This window comes from Typopeltis vanoorti, chromosome 2 (genome assembly GCF_054136105.1).
Source record: "Typopeltis vanoorti isolate ZY-2024b chromosome 2, IOZ_Tvanoo_1.0, whole genome shotgun sequence".
Classification (NCBI taxonomy): domain Eukaryota; kingdom Metazoa; phylum Arthropoda; class Arachnida; order Uropygi; family Thelyphonidae; genus Typopeltis; species Typopeltis vanoorti.
Window position 1 is genome coordinate 88,589,040 of NC_143550.1, and position 16,645 is coordinate 88,605,684.

The 16,645-nt window shown below is 36.7% G+C and overlaps 1 protein-coding gene across 1 annotated transcript in view; it reads left to right on the forward strand.

Moving 5' to 3' along the window:
- Nucleotides 1–16,645, forward strand: part of SMC1 (structural maintenance of chromosomes 1) — a 551,991-nt gene that overhangs the window by 241,214 nt on the left and 294,132 nt on the right. The window lies entirely within an intron of this gene.

The following is a 16,645-nucleotide window of genomic DNA, read 5'->3' on the forward strand; positions in this document are numbered from 1 at the left end:
CTGGAGCCTTGTTTAACCGGGTGACGCCCCAGCTGGCATGAAATTTTTCATGTTGTACCATTATTTTTTATTTTGGTTTAACCAATAAGAATATACTTCGGTCCCCTAAATCCCAAATTTCCAGCCTAGCCTCGTGTGATCAGTATCCAACTAGATACAAACCCAACAGAGTCCACCATGAGAAGGTGAGGAGTGGACATTAGGTCAGGAGCCCTGATCGGTTCTCCGCATTCCTTTAAAGGCTATGTGGAGGTCCCCTCTCAGTTATACAGCTTTGACCCTTAAGCACCCGTTAATTGTTGACCCTTAATTGTTGTTGAACTGCAGAACCTAATTCAACGTACTTCTTGTTCATATGAATGCAAAAGCTGAACTGAACTCAAGCAGGGAGAATAGTTGTTGGGTGTTGGTGTATGCTGGCATGTCACTGTTGACATACATGTCATAGGTTTGCCATCACTGGGCTAGACTATACCATGGAGACAGACTGAGAGAGAGAGAACTAAATGTAGAAATCATATTTTCTATAGAAAATTAGCAAAATGGCATTTTATCATATTATTAAAATATTGTAACTAGATTTTTAAAGAAATGTCTTATAGACATACCATTGTTAACAGTTAACACCTAAATGCAGGTTATTTTACGTGCATAAAGTTGCATGAGCAGATTGAGGGAACCATAGACAGTTATCTTTCACCAGGTTTGGTTGACTATTGTATGCAACATCTAAAAAGTCAATTGTCGTTCCCATTTTTCCTTACCTTGTTCAGTTAGTTACATGAATTGGATGTGGGTATAATATTGCAGAACGTTAATGTAAACACAGCAATATGATTAAATGGTATATAACTGCCTAATTTAAGTCTCAATTCCAGAAAGGTGCCAAGGGCATGGAAAGAGGGCAAAATAGTTCCACTGCATAAAGGAGATTCCAAGACAGAAGCTACAAATTATAAGCCAATCAGTATCTCAGGAGTCATGGTTAAGGTATTGGAGAAGTTGGTAAAAGAATTCAGGACTGGGTTGGAGAAAAATACAATACTTTATAGAGGGCAACTTGATTTTTTGAAGAGTAGGCCTTGCCTTAATAATTTTACTTTTTTAAAATAAAATGACAGTTGAGTTGAATAAAGGCATATGTTAGATTCCACATGGAACTGTTTTGCATAAATTGGAGTAATTGGAGATTAATATTAAGATAGTGATTTGGATATGAGGTTGGCTGATGGACAGATATGAAAGAGTGATGTATTGCAGAGTTGATTCCATGAGACTATTGGAGTACAGCAGGGCTCAGCATTTGGTCTGTTCCTCTGTTTAATTTATACATCGATGATATACAAAGCGATTAAAGGGAATTGTTCAGTTGTTTGTGAGATGCAAAGCTAGGAAGAGGAATAGTCAATGAAGATAACATAGAGATCCTACAGGATGACTTATGTAGGCTGACAGTATGGGGTCAAGATAACGTGCCCTAGTTTAAAGTTTAGTGGGCATATTTCAGAGATGGCCAAAACAGCATATCAGATTAAATGTTGAAGAATGCACTGACAAGCAAGAGTAATGCTTTAATAAGGCCACATCTGGACTACTACTACTACTAGATGTAAATATTGTCTCCTTAGATTCTATGTGAATGAAGAAGCAGTGGAGAGGATTCAAAGGCAAGTGACCAAGACTGTGGCATGTCTATGGAATGTGCCCTGTGAAACTAGACTGAACTGGCTTCAAAAACTATCTATTAGATAAAAAGACAGGACATGATAATTATCTTTTCGATTCATGGCACGAAGGGATAGAATGGGGGGGGGGGAAGTTATCCACGGAAATTGTATAAGAGTGCAATTATCAGTGTTAGGACTAGATTTTTTGCTGAAGGTGATAAATAGGTGGAATGGGTTGACTGACTTTTATCACCTTTTTTTGTGCTCCAGAATGGAAACATGTTTCCATTTGTGGTACACAACAGAGTGAAAATGCTATCAGGACCAAATGACTTGTCGGTCTCCAAATTATTCAGGATTCTTCCGATGAAAGACTGGGTATAGAGGTGGGGGTCAATGCACACACAAATTCATGCGATTTGTGTGACAGTCAATACAAATTGCATGAATGTGACTCCTTTGTTGATATTACATTCATGTCTTCACCCCTTTTGTATATCCATGCTCTGTAAGTTGCTACATCACTGACTATGAAGAACATAATCAGAAATAACAGTGATGCTGTGGATCAGAAAAAAATCTTCTCTAATAAAAATCACATAATGGAAATCAACAAAAATGTGGCAAAAAACTAAATCTAAAAATAATACATAAAAAAAAACATCCAGTTCTAGAAAGTTTTTTCACTTGTTTAGAAATTAAATTAAAAGTGCCAAGAAATTATATTCTTGTTTAATCCTTTATCCAAATGTAAGCAAACAAAGTTTGCACATGAGGTACTTTCATAAATAGGCTACTTGTATATAGAGGCTAATGACTTTCATTAATTGCTCTAGATTAAACAAGAATATAATTTCTTGGCATTTTTAATTTAATTATAATCAAGTGAAAAAATCTTACTACAACTAGTTCTAATCCAGAGTATTTTAATAATAAGGCAACCTTTTCACTACTTGTATATGAAAAATACGTGAAGTCTGCATTATTTTTGCATTTATTCCCTTTAAAGTAGTCGGAAAAGTGGTTGATATCGATCCCTGGGGGTTGATGTGGCTATGGGGGGGGGTTGATAAATGTTTAGGGGTCAATAAACACCTAAAACGACTTTGAGTAACACCAAGTAAACATGCAATGCCAAGTGGCTGATCGGCTGAGCCAACGAGGGAGAAGCGCATGCTCTACCCCAATGAAGACATCTAAAACAGAGACAATCAGGGCTAGTGCGCATTTATCGGCCATAGCTATCAGAGTAGTGTTCAGTGATCCTTGATAGCAAGTGCTGACAGTATTCACAAGAGTATTTAAAATTTGGATTTATATCATCATTTACATCCGCACGGTTAGCCTAGTGACTATACGCTTTGCATCCATGTGCCTGGTGAAGGAGTGTCCTAGGTTTGATTCCATTTAGTGATGTGAGGAGCTGAAGGAGCTTTCTCAGCCTTAGCCAAGCTAACCAGTCTTGAGTGTGGACAGTAGGGTTTTTCCCCCCAGTTTATTGTGAGGTTTTTCATCCCGCAAAGCAGGCAAACCGGCCTTGAGAACTCAACACTACAGGACATAGAATACACCAGGGCGTAGGGCTGACCACCTTATCCTGTGAACGGTTTGAGGTCCATTGATTAATAAACCCTTGACACCGCAAGGTAAAAGAGGGTAAAAGGAAGATGAGATGAGATGAGATGATCATCATTTACCAATGAAACATTGAGAAGGGTGAAGGAATTATTATCTTTAAATTGAGAAATTTATTATTGATAACATTTATTCATTTATTTAACATGATGGAGGTCAATGAGAGATCAAGGATTCCATGAAGGGGTCGTTGGTCTAAAATGTTTGCCGACCCCTGCGTTAAAGACTTCCCTAATTGTTTCCTGGCTTCACATGATTCCTAAAATTAAACACAGTATGCTAATGCCTCATGAAGAGACACTTTTCAAGGCTTAAACATTGTATCACATTTGCATTAATAACCTTGGTGTGCAGTCACAAATACATATAACCAACCCTTTGAAGAGACTTAGAAATGGGGCAGTGTGGGTCAAATTCTTAGTGTTCCAGTGGTTTTAAACCACTGGAACACTAAGAATTTGACCCTAAGGAACTAAGAAAAAGAACGCTAAGAAACCACCCACAAGGCGAGGCAGGGTGACTGCTGAGACAATAGCACCTAGTGGATGTGAGTGGTTATTGTGTCTGATGCATGGAGCAGAGTGTTTTTCCATTCATGCAAATGATAAACAAGCTATTCGTTTTTCTTGCTTGTGCAGTATAAGCATCTGTTGAAAGTTGAAAGTTTTTTAATGGTGTAGGGACATTTTTATTCTAGTCTTTGGAAACAACAGACGTAGTAAAAAATTATCTATTCCTGAATAAAAATGAATATTTCTGTTTATTAAAAGAAGTTGTTGATCTACAACAAAATACTGGTATATGTGAGATAACTATTATTGATAAGACAGAAGAGCTGCTGACACTAAAAAAAATAAATAAAATAACAAATGTAGACTTCCTGAAAGTGTGGATTATTCCAGTAACGATCAGATATCATGTATGCTATTATTACGTAAAATACATATAACATGCACAACAAATTTTATGAGATGATTTGCTGCTCCATCAAACCACATATATTCCTGCCATGTCTAAATGAATCATTTGATTAACATTATTAGTTCATTGGATTAGCCTCTCCCTATAGTGGCTGTTTATTATCGGTTAGTTATTTATACTATACAAACAAATCTCTTTCCCCTCTCCTCATAAGTTTTTATTATGCCATAATAAATTCACTTATTCATGTCTAGACTTAATAAGATCTCATGCTATTCACTTTACCCAGCAACTTATAGGACATACATATCTGAAATGTCAGTTATTAACAATATGTTTGCCATTAATGAAAGTATTTCTACTCACACTTATTCTTCCCTTTACATTTCCCATTCTCACATGACTTGTTAATGATGGTTCATATATTTATGCCTTTGAGCAAGACATACCAATTAAATGTTGCATTCTCCTTCATTATTGTTTTCTAATATATCTTAAAACAAACACATTGTCCCCCACTCTATGTAAATTTGGTTACAATTAAGTGATAAATTAAAGTATTCAAAAAGTTATCCTGCAATTAATTGTATTGGATAAGATGAGCACTGGCCACTCTTAAAACTTTCATACATAGATAAAAATGCAGTCAAATTGACATGAATTTTGTAGCATGGGTGGCCACACAACAGCACACACCCAACCGAAATAGGCATGCGACGCCACGGGTCTTGACAATGCGCAACTAGCAGACATATGGAGGATTTACAGTCCTAAATCTCCAGTCTTATTCATGTATTGGTAGCTGTCTTGATCAAATTTATCTCTCTTCTTCTCTTATAAATGGGGTAATTTAGATAAAACGTCTTGACATCAACATGTCAGATCATAATCCAATTATATGTAAATTCCACTGTGTGGAACAAGAAGAGATCAGTTCCAGACCATGGAGACTTTCACCAAATTTCACAAAACTGCAGACTGTCTGTTCAAACTGGAATGATGTTACCTGGAACTGGAATATTTTGTTGAAACTCAAACAAGCAATGAAACAGTATATGATTGAACGTGGAAAGGAACATGCTTTTCTCAAAAGAAAAAAAATAGAAAGACCTGTATAAAGTGAGAAGCTGGTTCATAGCAAACCAACACATTGATAAATAATGCAGCAACATCAGCATAGAAATAGAAGTGAAAAGGCATAAACAAGTGGAAAAAAGAAATTTTATTTAAAAATTTCTCTATATACAGCAGATAGGTCTCCAGTTAAATTCTTCAATAGACAGTTCACCAAATTCCATGAAGAAAGGACTATCATTCAAACCCATGTGGATGGTCAAGACATCTTTGACTCCTTTCAAAAACATTAGAAAAGTCTGTTTTAAGACAATAGTGCTGTGGGAAATTATAACTCTTGAACATTAATGGTTTTCCTGTTCATATCCAAGACAGGCTTGACAGACTCATTACAGTATCTGAAGTTACCACCACCTGTAAAGAATGCCAGACAAGAAAATCCCCAGGACCTGATGGTTTATGGGTAGAACTTTACTGTGAGGCCTGGGATTTTATTCTTCCCATTCTAGTTATACTGTTTAATTCTTTTCTCTCTATAGGACACATATCAAGTGAATTTGTAGCAAGCCACACTGTCCCCTTTCCAAAACCTAATATAATCATTCAATAGGTGGTGGCCTATTTCTCTATCTAATACTGACCACAAAATATTTTTCTGCATTATCAATCACATACTCAAAGTAGGAATGAGATACATAAAAAAGCACACAGGTTTATGGAATCGCAAGCCAAACAGTAGAATTTAATACGTCACCCCTCCTCTTTGTAACCCCCATTCCCTAACTTTGTTTTTGTTTCCCCTATCATTAGGCTTCAGTGAGTTTCAGCTTTGTGTCCTTTGGCAGTACAGTGATCAAGTGGAATGACCTTTGTAATTTCTTTACCTTTTTGATTACTGTGTTGATGCTTGTGCACAAAACATTTACTTGAACCAAATAACTGAAATAAACATTCTGGAATGGTTATTTCTGTTATTTGTGCTTCCATCTTTCCTTCCATCCAAAGGGCATATGACAAGATACCCAGAGAAAAACTTCTCAAAATATTACAATTATATGGGATGAATGGAACATTATACAGAGCAATACATAATCTATATTTAAGTTGTCAATTAGAAATTAGAATTGAAGGAAATACAGGAAGATGGTCTGATGTAGAATCAGGTGTAAGACAAGGATGCACATTATCTTCACTTTCAATCATTTCATTATCTATATGGATCACATTATGAAAAAAAGTGGCACCAAGCCTGATATTAGAATTGGAGATGTGAAACTTAGCTCTTTGCTGAAACATACATATTTATTGATTAGTTTTTATAATTAATAATTTAGTTTGCATTGCCATTCCCTAAAAATTAGAAGTATGGCTAACCAACTTATAAGCTTATCTACAAGAAAAATAACCCTCAACGTTTCACCATCTGTGTCAAGGTCATCATCATGAATATATATATATATATATATATATATATATATATATATATATATATATATATATATATATGTGTGAAGTTAAACACAAGGTACATCACAACACACACAAGTAAGCTATAGTGTAACTTTTTTTTTTATTAACTGGTTACACAAGCCTGACTTCTGGTGAGGAGAGGAGTAAATTTTAAATAAGAAAAATTAAATAAAAAGTAATTACATACATAGTTTATTCACAATATCATACAATGTCAAAAGGGAAAAGAGATTTATATTAAAAATTAAATATTGCAAATTATGGTTTTCCAAGTCTCTTTATCTTGAGTTACCTGGTAGATGTCAGATGGAGTTTTGCAGTTCAGCCTACTGATGGTTTCACATATGTATTGCCAAAATTGTTTGCATGGTCTTCCTCTACTGCGTTTGCCATTTTCTGGTTTGTATAGGATGAGGGATTCCAAAAAGGGCGAGACTTCAGGATGTTTGAGTTGATGCCCAAGCCATCTGAGTTGTAGTTTTTTGACTATATTGACAAGTGGTTCTTGCTTAGCCAGATTTAACATAGCAGAGTTATTGACGCACTCCATTCAGGCATATCCAAGGATCAGTCTGAGACATGTAGTTCCAAAGGAGTTAATTAGATCTGTAGTTTTTTTGGTGCTTATTGTCCAGGCTTGAGAACCATTCAAGAAGATGGATCTATTGGTTACATGGTATAGTCTTAATTTTGTCTAATATTCATGATGATTTCCAGATGGGGTGGATTCATCGGATATGGGGCAGAGATATGTCTTGACCATTCACATGGATTTGAATTCCTGATTTTCCAAACAAAAAAAAGCCTTTTTCTCTATTAATGGAGTCAAAGGCTTTTTTTGAAGTCTATAAAGGTTAAAATGAGTGGTAAGTTTTTATCATGTGAACCTTCTATGATTCTTCTGATGCAGTGTATATGTTCTATTGTACATTGTTTTTTTAGAAATCCAGCTTGGTGTTTTCTTAAAAATTGTGTTAAGTAATTATAATTAAAAAGTAATTATAATAAAATAAAAATGATTAAAAAATTAAAAGTGGAACTACATTAGTTACTACTTCCTGTTATCTTTAGGTCTTGCCCACTAATCAGGTTTTCTTGTGTTGGTGTTCTGATGTTCTATACTTGGATGTTATATTAGTTGCAGATGGGTCTTCAGACAAGAGAGAATCTTTAAAAACAGAAGAAAAAAAAAGTCCCCTTTAAATCGAAAAAGTGGTTTCTTCTGCAGTTGGGTCTTCAGACTCTTGGGAATCTTTAAAAAAAAGGTCTCCTTTAAATCTAAAAACTGGTTTCATCCTTTATCCAACTGTAAGCAAACAAAATTTGCTCATGAAGTATCTTCATGACTGGACTACTTGTATATAGATGCTAATGACTTCACATCAATTGTCTTAGTATCCCATAATGCAAGGCACATATCCTTAGAGATATGTATAATGCTGTGCATTATGGGAAAGACCACTACCCAGACCAGTTTTGATCTTTATTTGAGATATGTTAAAGTGCAGGGATACCTTTCCAAAAACTCTGAGTTGTCTACAAGATCACTCTAAATCTCACTGAGTGATCCTAAAGGATCACTACTAAACTCATTACTCATGACTTGAATTGCTCGAGGACAGGAAACTCAGAAGTGGCTCCATTTAGTGAGCAGAGCCTCTCTACTCCTCTGAGATCCAGATCCAGAAAAGAGATCAAGGGTGAAGTAGTGCAGACATCATATATTTCCCATAAACAAGTAATCAAAAGGTGTTACCGCTTATTAATAAAATACTCTGGATTTGAGATAGACATTGAAAGCTTTTTCATTTGGTTATACTATAAATTAAAGATGTCTTGGATAAAGGATGAAACCAAGAAATTATATTCTTAGTTTCATCCTTTATCCAAGGCAATTAAGTTCAAGTTTGTGGAATTATAATATTGAATTAGGTGAAGAGAAAGAACTTGGCAAAATTTCTGTTTGCTGATTTATCAAAAAACATGGCTGTTTTACTAAGGAAGAGTTTGTTGGAAAACTATTGAAATTAAAGATCTGCACTATTAACTGCACAATGGTAGCATAATGATTAGCCTATTGATTGTAGACTGGAAAAGTTTAGATGAATAGACTTTTTTTATATTGAGGGCACAAAATGATAAGACTTTTTGAGCATTTGTTAGGCTAATACAGTAGGTGATAGGTTAACGAACAGTTCGGACTGCGAACAAACCAGACAACGAACACTTTCGCAAAAGATTTTTATGTTTGGATAACGAACACCTCACAGAATAAACACAAGAAGAAGTGACGCTGTGTGTAAGATTTGTAGAACTGTATTTTACTGCCATCTATGAACGGTTTCTGGAACGAGACTTTGACAGTTGTATACATAACCTTTTTGTGCTCTAGTTGGTTTCCATTCTCTGAATTTTTGTAAGTGCTTTTCTGAACTTTTTATTTAAATATTATTTTATTCATAATATTATGGGGCCTAAAAAGAGTGGAGTGTCAAGAACTGTGCTAAACATAGAAACCGAGCAAGAGATAATAGCCATGGTAGAGAGTGGGCAGAAGATGTCTGATGTTGCTAGGCAGTATGGCTTGAACAGGTCTACAGTAGGCACAATCTTAACTAAGAAAGATATAATCAAGAAGACTCAAGCAGCTAAAGGAGTAACAAAAATCACATCTGAGAAACAAAGATGTGCCATCCATGAAAAAATGGAAAGATTGCTTTTAGTTTGGATAAAAGAAAGGGAAATGAAAAGAGATGTAACTAGTATGACTATCATTCGAGAGAAGGCTAGAGAAATTTTTGAAGAACTGAAGAAACAAACTCCACATTCATTACATCATGTGAGGAGATAGAATTCAAGGCTACCACTGGATGGTTCGCAAAGTTTAGAAGGAGATCTGGCATTAAACATGTGGAGATGCACAGTGAGTCTGCTAGTGCAGATAAAGAAGAAGCTGAGAAGTTCTGTCTCAAATTTCAAGAATTCATTAAAAAAGAAGGATATTGTCCACAACAAATTTACAAATTTTCAGTTGTGATGAAACTGGTTTATTTTGGAAGCGCATGCCGAACCATACCTACATCACGAAAGATGAGAAAAATATTCCTGGGCATAAACCCATGAAAGACCGATTGACATTACTTTTGGGAGCTAACGCTAGTGGTGATATGAAGCGTAAACCGCTTCTTGTCTATCACTCTGAGAAACCCTAGAGCATTCAACAAAAATTCCATAATTAAAGAAAGACTGCTAGTGATGTGGAGATCGAATGAAAAGGCATGGATCATGCAGATTCTTTTCAAAGAATGGCTGTTTAAAGTTTGTCCCCCAAGCATCAAGGATTAAGACCAATCAATTGTCATTGAAAACACTGTTGCTGTTGGACAATGCACCAGGACACCCAAAAGACCTTGAAGATAATTTGCTAGAAGACTTTCCCTGGCTGACAGTTCAGTTTCTGCCTCCAAATACCACTTTGCTGATTCAGCCAATCGATTAGGAGGTTATTGCGGATTTCAAGAAATTGTATACTCACGCGCTGTTTCGTCGGTGTTTTGAAGCATGCCAGTTGTCCTCAATGATGACATTAAAAACGTTTTGGAAAGAAAATTTTGATACTCTTGAAGCTATCCGGCTCATTCAAAAGGCGTGGTCAGAAGTCACTCAACGACAGTTGAATTCTGCTTGGCAAAAGCTGTGTCCATTCTGCATTCACAGAGATGATGTCCCTGAAATTATGGATGAAATTGTGACAACTGCTAGAGATCTGGAATCGGAGGTGAATGAAGATGACATTGAAGAGCTCATAATGGAACGTGAAAATGATCTGAAAACAGTAGAACTCCAAGAACTCTTGAATGAAGAACACCAAGAAACTCAGCGAGATGTATAAAACCAGGTTGAGGTCAATAGGCTTGGGGATCTCTACATCGACAATGCTATTAATCACTTCCGAAAAATCCTGAAGAAAATTGACTGACCATGTTTTGGACACCACCCACAGGGTATCATGGAAGAAAACCACCATGCTCCACCACAGCAAATTCAAGAAAGAGAGACTTTTCTTAGAAGCAGCAACAGCTCTCAAAAACCAACCAAATCTCAATAAATACGGTTGCATTAAGCTTCCGAAGATTTGGGAAACACTCATCACCAGAGTTCCTACCTTACATTCCAGGCCACCTACTACTGCCCTTAGAGGGCGCTCTACCTAGATAGGACTTTAGTGTCACCCATGTGGTTGGGCTTAGTATTGTTTGTTATTTGTGTATGTTACATTAATTGTTTTTGTAATCCCCATAGATGTCCTAGTGACTAGGATGAAATATAGGAAGTATTAAATTATATTTTAATTCTTTTAGAGTGTTGTAAAAAATCCATTAAGCCTCCAACATGATGTCCTCACAGCACTTAAGCCTCTACACACGCATTCTAATCATCCATGGAGAAGAATTAGCACGCAAATCCAAGCAATACGGTAAGTCAAAACTACGACTATCTAGGCAACTAAATAGGCTGGCCTTTTTAAAACGATGTCGGGATACAAGAGTATTTCCAAACTGCGTTAAAATGAGGATCAATTTCCATTCCAAAAAAGCACTTCGTATATATAACCGTGCCAGCCGGCCATTACTCCGCGAGCAAATCGCTTCTACACGTGCTACCCTTGCAGTGCCGAATACCGCCATTGGCTCCTTACATTCAGAGCTCTCCACCGTTCTTAACCCTGAACTTTTGTCGATTCTCTCTGGCATTTCGGAAACTTCCGCACAGAGAGAATTCCAAAAAATAAAAAATAAACACATCAAGAAATATAGCAACCTTGTGAAAAACAAACCACAACCACAAATTCAACTGCTCCAGACAGTAATAAACCTCTCTTCCAAAAGGCTCGACGACGATGCCGTCAGTGCCCTTTGCCTCGGCTGTAATTTTGCCGTCGCTCCGAAGGAAGTGCCGGTGCTTGGTGTAATGGTGAACATCGAACGTGGAATCGGTCGCTTACCGTCGTATATAGCTAACAACATCAGACTTGACGTAGCCAACATCCTCGCGCATTCTTTGCCGCCAAAAAGTAATTTATCATATGCCCAACGCACAGCTCTCCTGAAACTACGTAAAGAAAAAGAGTATTGTCATCACCAGAGCGGATAAGGGTAATGCCACACACAGTCATTCTTAATACCAGTGAATACAATCGTAAAATGAACGTTATCCTCTGCAATCGCGCTACCTACATCCCGCTAGAACACGACCCCACAAAAACACAAGTTAAGAAACTAAAAATCATACTCAAAAGAGTATCTTCCTGGCCCCCTGATGTCACGAAAAAACTTAACCCCCCCCCCCCCGAATATGCGGTTTACCAAAAATCCACAAACCCAATTCCCCACTCAGGCCTATAGTAGATGCCACCAATGCGCCTTTCTATAGGCTATTTGAACAGCTGGCCAACTCTCTGATCCCCCTCACCGGAAGGTCCCCTTCCTATATAAAAAACTCGACCCACTTTAAAGCCCTCACAGAAAATTTAACCTTGAATAAGACAGACATATTGGTAAGCTTTGATATCTCCTCTTTGTTTACCAATATTCCCTTAATTGACACCTTATCTCTCTTAAAAAACGTTTTTCCCTCTGACATCTTAGATCTCTTTTCTTTTGCCATTAACTCTGGGTATTTCTCTTGGAACAACAAAATCTACAAGCAGATAGAGGGAACTGCCATGGGTCCCCCCCTCACCCCCCTTGCCAATTTCTATATGGAAGATTTCGAAAAACAAGCCATAGACTCAGCCCCACTCAAACCTTCTATCTGGCTAAGATATGTAGATGATGTGTTCTCTATTTGGCCTCATGGCCCAGACACGTTAGACTCCTTCCTCAGTCATCTCAATAGTCTACATTTAAGAATCCAGTTTACTATGGAAAAGGAAAAGAACAATTGTTTACCCTTCCTAGACACCTTAGTCACACGCCTGCCTAATGATACACTTACCTTCACTGTATAAAGAAAACCCACACACATAGGCAGATACATTCACAAACTCTCCCACCACCACCACCACCCCTCACAACAATATGGCATCATTAAAACCCTTACCAAGAGAGCCCATAATCTTTGTTCCAGTGGAACCGCCCTTACTACTGAGCTTAACCACATACACAGCACTTTCCTCTCCAGTGGCTACAGCGATCACAGTATCAAAAAAATAATTAACTCCTTCCCCATTCCCCGGCCTTCTCGTCAAAAGAATCTAAAAATGCCATCACCATACCCTACATCCGTGGCACATCCGAAAAAATAGCCAAGATACTAAAACAGTACAACCTACACACAGCATATAAGCCCCACCGCAAACTTGCTACCCTTATCCATTCTACGAAAGATCAGATTCCTCCTCTCTCTCTGCCTGGAGTTTACAAAGTGCCCTGTTCCTGTAAGCTGGCTTACTTTGGACAGACAGGCAGATCAGCATCCATCCGTCTAGAGGAACACAAGTCTTACATCTTCAAACACAACTATGGCCATTCAGGCTTGGCTGACCATGTTTTGGACACCACCCACATGGTATCATGGAAGAAAACCACCATGCTCCACCACAGCAAATTCAAGAAAGAGAGACTTTTCTTAGAAGCAGCAGCAGCTCAAAAACCAACCAAATCTCAATAAATACGGTTGCATTAAGCTTCCGAAGATTTGGGAAACACTCATCACCAGAGTTCCAACCTTACATTCCAGGCCACCTACTACTGCCCTTAGAGGGCGCTCTACCTAGATAGGACTTTAGTGTCACCCACGTGGTTGGGCTTAGTATTGTTTGTTATTTGTGTATATGTTACATTAATTGTTTTTGTAATCCCCGTAGATGTCCTAGTGACTAGGACGAAATATAGGAAGTATTAAATTCTATTTTAATTCTTTTAGAGTGTTGTAAAAAATCCATTAAGCCTCCAACGTGATGTCCTCACAGCACTTAAGCCTCTACACACGTATGCTTCTAGGTTGTTCATTTGAGCATGGTAGTTTAATTATCCCTGTGGTAGGGTCTCCTATTTTTTTAAATTCAAGTTAAGATCTTTAATTTAAAAAAATAGGAGACCCTACCACAGGGATATCAGCATTATTAATCTGAAGAGTTCTTGTTGATGGATTAGATTATAATATCAGTGTTGAATTAAATTATCTGTTTGATGAAATAGCTGAATGAGGAGATCTGCTTCACTTGGGAATATTTACATAATTTCCTTTCAAATCAGTGTGAGTCAGATTGGATTCTGTCTGTACTATTGTTAATAGACTTAGTATAAAAGGACCAGTTTATTCAAATGATTGTTTTATGGAATTATATTTTCTTTATGTGAATTAGATTTAGAATTTAATATGTGAGTGTCTTCGTGATAAGGCTTAAAATTGCAGAATGAAGTGGTTATTACGCAATTGGGTTATTAGGTTTAATACGCGGAAATGGTGAAATCTTTTTAAAAATTGATTTGTTACTTTATTTGATTTTGACAGTTTTAATAAAAGTAGAATTTTTGAGTGAATTAGAACAGAAGGGTTTTGGAAATATTCAAGCTTGTAAAGAGTCTACTGAAGTAAGATATGACTGCAGTGTATCAGCTAATTGGTGATGAGCTGAAGTTATTTTTGAGGTAGCATGTTACACTGAATGAGGGGAAATATTAGATCTTTTCTAGTGACAGGTAGCATGAATTTAAATATGTGAAAGGGTTTCTCTTTTCTTTGTGTATTTGGTTTGGAGATTACACAAGACTAATCAGGCTTCTTTTGATTTTGCGAGGAGGAAATCCAGATTTGGATCAGAATTTAATGTGGAATATAGAAGTGGAGAGTTTGCTTTTATTTGCATGACAGAGGTTTTTTAAGTACTATAGTTTTGATTTTGAAAATTTTATTGTTATGTTTTTTTTTTTATTTGTGTTCAGAAAGATTTTTCATAGTATCTCTTATAAGTTGGCATGGTTGAGACTTGCTAGTACTATATTGCATTTCGTTTTTTTTTTTTTTTTTTCTTATTTTGTTTGTATAATATAGTTGTTTGTGAAATTATAAAGTTTTTAGCATAAATATCATTAATATAAAGTTCAGGCAGCAGCTTTTGCCAAAATTTTAATAAATATGAAAACAAACCCCAACCCAACATCACCAGAGTTAAAGATCGTTACTATCAATGTAAGAAGCCTGAATGGCAAAGAAATGGAGCTAGCTGAGGAATTAGATAAGTACCAGATCGACATAATAGGGGTGACTGAAACAAAAAAGACAAAAACTGGTGAGATCTTTCTGAGCAATAAATACAAAATGTTATATTCAGGCAATGACAATCAAGGAAAAGAAGGAGTGGCCATAGTATTCAACACAAAATACGAGGCTAATCTTGAATGGCAGGCAGTCTCAAGTAGAGTGATGTGGACAGATATCAGAATGGGGAACTGTACAATGAGATTTATTTGTGGCTATGGTTCCACAGAAGGTTCTACTAAGGTAGAAGAGGAGAATTTTCAGGCTTTAGAGAAAGCAACTGACACAATGAAAAAGGAAAAGTTGGTCCTTGTTGAGGATCTAAATAGCAGAGTAAAAGATGATTGTCAGACATACAAAGATATTTTGAGAAAATTTGCAGAAAAAAGCAAAGCTAATAATAATGGCAAATATCTGTTGGATTTCTGCTCAGGACATGGACTGGTTATTACTAACACCATGTTCCAACATAAAAATGTGCACAAATTCACATGGAGAGAACAGGCTAGGAATAAGAAAAGTCTCATTGACTGTTATTGTTGATGATAATGTTTTCTCCCTGGTGCAGGACACTAGAGTGTACAGAGGATTTGAAATTGGAAGTGATCACTATTTAGTCTTGAGCAGGATAAAATTGAATTTCATATTGAAAAGAATAACATGTAAGAAAGTTTTAAAGTGAATAAAAGTTGAGCAGCTCTCAGATGTGAATTGTAGACTAAAATACACAAAGATTATTGAAGAAAAAATGAAAGAGTTTGAGAACAAGAATCAAACCTTGGAGATTCAGTGGCAAACTCTGAAGGAAACATTGATTGATTCTGCCAGAGAGGCATTTGGTGAGGTTGTCTGCAAGGATAAAAAAATCAGAAATCCCTGGTGGACACAGGAAGTTAAAGAGGCAGTGAAGGAAAAGAAGAACGTATATCAGAAGTTCTTGTCAAATAAGTCAGCTTGTTCTCTTAGAGATTATAGAGACAAATGCAAGAATGCTAACTAGCTAAACAAAGTCATGGGAGGACTTTGGCAAGAATATAGAAAATAAATATCAAGAAGGTAGCAAAATATTCTGGAGGTTGTTGAAGAAGCTTAGGAATGGAGGAAGGAGTGCTGTAAAAGGCGTTAGAGATGATAAAGGTGACATGAAAACGGGTGAAAAAGATATCCTTCAGGTATGGAGTAATTACTTTGAAAAACTACTAAATGAAACAAGCAGTGATGACAGCACAGTGGTAAAAAACACTGACCAGGCATGCAGTCAGGAATACATATCCATACTTGAAGTAGAAAAAGCCATTAAAGGCTTGAAATGTGGAAAGGCAGCAGGAGCAGATGATATTCGACAAGAAATGCTGAAGTATTGTGGTATAAGAGTCTTACAGTGGCTACACTGCATAGTTCAGAAAGGCTGGACAGAGGGACGAATTCCCGATGATTGGAGTAGAGCTCTCATAGTACCCATATATAAAAAGGGAAATAAAACTGAATGTGAGAATTACATAGGCATTTCCCTACTGAGTGTTCCTGGCAAGATCTATGCAAGTATACTTGAAAAACGGTTGAGAAGAATTGTGGAAGAAAAGCTTGGTGAAGAACAAGCTGGATTCAGATCA